At 40.5% G+C, this 4,867-nt stretch overlaps 1 pseudogene; it reads left to right on the forward strand.

Annotated features, from left to right (window-relative positions):
* Positions 1-795: 795 nt before the first annotated feature.
* Positions 796-4,566, forward strand: LOC119321286 (annotated as a pseudogene).
* The last annotated feature ends 301 nt before the right edge of the window (positions 4,567-4,867 follow it).

Below are 4,867 nucleotides of genomic sequence, written 5' to 3' on the forward strand. Positions count from 1 at the left end.
ATTTCCAAGTCCATTCTGTCATTGGTGCGTACTCCCTCCGGCGGGGGAAAAAGCTTGTCCCAAGCTTGTCCTTTAAATAAATTTATCTAGCATTAATTTGATGCTAGATACATTTATTTTAGGGACAAACCTTTTCAGACGAAGGGAGTATGTACGTAATATATAGTCCAATAATCCTACACCTACGAACACCATACGTAAGGCTACGGAACCTTCTAAACTAATCTAAACATCCCCTGATTTTAGGGGGTGGGCCCCTCCCTTCCCTAAACACCAATCATAATGCTCCACCTTGGTTTTTATGTAAACGTTCGTAACTCCTCTACGTAAGTCCAGATTGCCCTGCACCAACCCAGGCAAGACTTTGCATTGCCCATTGCCTCCGGAAGGCTGGTAATTAACCATGGCTGTAAACTGAAACTAACCCCAAGATTAACGGTGCGATGCGCCGGGTGGCTAGCTAGCCAGCTTCCGGTCACCTTCCTGGAGCCTGCTAGGGACATTCTGTCCCGATGCGGCACTGCAATTCTTTATTTCTGCCGACGACAAAAGCTTGCAGTGATTTCTCTACGTAGGCCTGGCTAGCTGTAGTACTCATGGCTAGATTGCATTTCTTTAGAGCTACAGTATATATATGGCTTCAGGCTAGATTGCTTTCGAGTATCCCCATGGCCATTGATGCCCTATGCCCGCGTAGCGCGTAGCTTCCTTCCCAACCTGCAGCTAGCTTGCAGAGTCAGCTCCATTAATCTGCTAGCTCTTCCTGATTTCTCCCATTTCATCCGCTAAATTAAGATGTCGGTGCGAAGGCCACGGGGCGAAGAGGAAGACGACGAGCAGGGGAGCGGAGGCGACTATCATCAGCCCATCAGCAACGGCACGGCCCGAGGCGGATACGGCCGGCCGCGCCACTCTCCTTCAGATCGTTAGTCCCTTCACTTAACTTCTCGCTTTTGGAATGGTTTTCAGCCCATGCTTTGATTTCTTTCCTCGTAGCTAGCAACTATGTATCTTTGTTTCTTGCTTCTTCTTGATCGATAGGAATGCATACATAACGATAAATTGGATTAGCCGTTGGTTCTCCTTATATATTTTCTGATTCAATAAGTGTAATAACATAATCTTTGGGTCAAGGGATAAAATATCACATGATTTCATATCTTGAGAATTGTTAAGGTACACCCAATCGACATGGGCCGTTAATTTCGTGTGTTCTACATATTGGCATATATTGGCATGATATAATCATATTACCTTAAAGCAGGTAAGTCACATAAGGTTAAGATGGACCTTGCTCTACATTCAAATAAGAAAATAAATATTTGGGACTTTGTTTTAGAAGAAAAACCCTCGGCCTCTGTATCAGAAGATGCACACAAATATTTGGGATGCTAATTAAGGATGGTACAAGTACAACACAAGGGTAAATTTCTTATCCAAGCCAAGAGCTTGCGAAAGCTAAACAGATCCTGTACCATATATCTAGCTCTAAAGAAATGTTTTTCTTCTACACCGTTTCGTGTGGCATGAAATGAGTTTTGGTCTGATATATATAGAAGGTACTAATTTTACGGATTAGCTTTTCTAAAACAATATAACTAACCTATATATATAAGTAAAGAGCTCGTATGGACAAACTTAGCCTTGTAAGTGGGGAGCGTCACAAACAGCTCATATATCATGGTTACATTGAATCAAACATCTCATGCCTCAACTCTTGTAAAAGTAATGAAATCGTATTTTAGATATAGCTAAATCAAAGCAAATACCCCCTCCATCCCAAAATAAGTGACTTAACTTTGTACTAGGTTTAGTAGCTAGTACAAAGTTGAGTCACTTATTTTGGGTCCGAGAGAGTACTAACTACTAAGAATTATAACCCGTCTAATAAGAGCTGTCTTTAGCTTAGTAACCAATTATATGCTCTACACAGAAGTTCTAAATATCCATATTCGTGGCTTGCACACGTGTGTTTTAGGAGTGTTAGTTAACTTTGAATTTACTTGGATTTCTTGACTATCTTTGCAGCGTCGTCGGAAGAGCCATGGCAGCGGACACTATCCAGCAAATTGCCATGAGTTTGGAACCGGTTATTCGTAGGGTGGTAAGCTCCAGAATCATATATATATTCATGTGACATAGGTTAAATCATCTATTGCTAAGGCTAGTACTGCCACAATTCGAACTAGCTTCACTTATATCTACTCCCTCCGTTCGGAATTACTTGTCTCGGAAATGGATGTATCTAGAACTAAAATACGTCTAGATACATCCATTTCTGCGACAAGTAATTTCGAACGGAGGGAGTATTTACTAAGAGTAAAGATAAAATGTAGCACTAAAGCCGGACTAAATAAAAACCCATTATCCAATCAGTTTGCACCCTGTTGATCCCTAATATTTATGCGAGCAACTGCTTATGAATTGGCACAAATTCTCATTCCTTTTGTTTCCAAAGTTGTACCACTGATCATCACATGCAAGACGTTGAGTGCAATATTTAAGTGTCTATTTGATGTTAATATTTAGGTACAAGAGGAAATTCAGAACATCTTTTCTCAGCACGATCACTTACCACACAGGTATATTAAAGTTATTGTCTTTCCATCAGACGCTACTAGCATTCTGTTACATAGCTTATATACTGCCATTGTTGACACGGTATGTCCTTTCTTCATACTTTTGCAGTCAACAGTCTACAGCCTGACCGATTTTCTAAAATAATAATCTGCAACCTGTTCATATATTTCCTGACCATTTGCACCAGCCTATTTTCAAATGTTACATGTTAAGAAGCAACACACATTTCAAATATATTCTTTGGCATCATATATACAATAATAATACTATTGTTTGACAATGAAATATTTTTTATTCAGCAAATTTAATTTTATGGATGTATCAATTCCATCAATTTGCTTCAACTATATGGGAATGCAATATCAATATGATAAAATCAACCATTATTAATCAGGTCTCTCCCTTTACACACCCAAGAGGTCGATGTCTCGCCTAGGTTGAAGCTTTCCTTTGCAAAGAAGCTCATGCTACCTATCTTCACCAACAACAAGCTTGTTGATGTCACCATGAACAAAATTCAAATCTGGCTCATGGATACTAGAACCAACCACCATATCACTCAAACAGAATCTAACGAAGGCTCTTCAACACTGAAGCTGGAGGTACTTGTCCTAGATGGTGATTTCAGTTGCGAGGATGGCATGGGGTGGACGGATGATCAGTTTACTGCTGCAATTGTGATGGCTAGAGAGGGTAGGAGACCACTACTTGTGGGTAGTACACTCAATGTAGCAATGAACAATCAAGGAGTGGCCGTGATTAATGATGTGGCTTTCACTGATAATTCAAGCTGGATAAGGAGCCGTAAGTTCCGAATCGGTGTTCGTGTCATGGGAGCGAGCTATCATGGGCCAAGGATTCAGGAGGCAACGAGCGAAAGCTTCACAGTGGAAGATCATCGAGGTGAATGTAAGTTTGATGCTCTTAGTTAATCAACCTTTAAGATCATCGTTATATGTTGAATGTGAGTTCCATGACTACATTAGCCATTTTGTTTCTTCCTCCATACCATATTCCTTGGCATACATACGTGACGTAGTAAAACACTACATTAAACCACATTTCCTTTGTTTACTAGTGTACAAGAAGCATTACCCTCCACTCTTGACTGACAATATATGGAGGCTCAAAAACATCGGAAAAGATGGACCGATTGACAAGAGATTGGAGTCCGAGGGGGTCAAGAACGCTCAAGACCTCCTGAAGCTTCAAACCGTAGATCCTGATAAGCTAAAAAATGTAACCATGTCATAGTAGAAATTATGTGCATACTTCATTTGCATGGTAATAATTCTTATTATCTATTCCATATATTTTAGCTTGTTGGCATGTCAGATCAGCAATGGAGGACAACACTGAATCACGCAAAAATGTGTAATATGGGACGAAAATGCTACATCTTCAAATCTGAAAGACGTGATGTTATATTCAGCCCTATAGGAGAGATTTTAGCAGCAAGGATTGGAGGCCAAACATGCTCTTTGCAACAACTACACCAGCAACAAATGGTACCTCATTCGTACATCAATTTGTGAAAAACTGTCCGAACTTGGTAGTTTCTTACTTCTGCTTTATTCTTAATTACAGGTCCAAGTGAAGCAATTGGCCACCAAGGCATACGAACAATGGGATCAACTAGAGGAAGTGGTGGTAAATGATACAGAACTTGTTACATATGAAGGATTGTTATCGTTTCCTCAAGAAAAACCTGGTTCGTCATGTACACTAGTGAGTAATGAAAGCATCATCATCTCAGGGTCTCAAAGTGTTGAGTATCTTGGCAAGTTGGGATCTAGAACAGCAACTTCCAATGCTACAATGGCGTCTAATAGCAGCAACTCCTTAGATTCCATGGTAGCTATCCCAGCTAGTGATGCTATGTATTGGATCCCAAGCATGGCCGTTGACGACGATCACTTTAGTTGGAACAACTCTACTAACATCTGTTGTTGGGATCAAGTTGATTACTTTTCCTCTATATTTTAGTAGCTACGGATGCAAGATGAATGCTCATATCTCATATGTGCAAAGGTGGATAAAGAGTAATAATAAGATAGCTCATGACGAAACTCAATTATGGTTGTGTACATCACCTAGCGCAGAGGCTAGGGGTTTCCCTCCTTACAGAAGAAATTGGCAAAGCTTGGTTATTTAAACAGGGCCTCTGAAGCTACCATAAATATGACCGTGAAAAGTGGAGGCTTGTTAAAGGTGACTAGGGGGGAATTTCGGCACTCACCGTTGATATTGAAAACAACAACGACAATGTCGATGGGGGGCTGGCATT

The sequence above is a fragment of the Triticum dicoccoides genome, chromosome 6B (assembly GCF_002162155.2).
Source record: "Triticum dicoccoides isolate Atlit2015 ecotype Zavitan chromosome 6B, WEW_v2.0, whole genome shotgun sequence".
NCBI lineage: Eukaryota > Viridiplantae > Streptophyta > Magnoliopsida > Poales > Poaceae > Triticum > Triticum dicoccoides.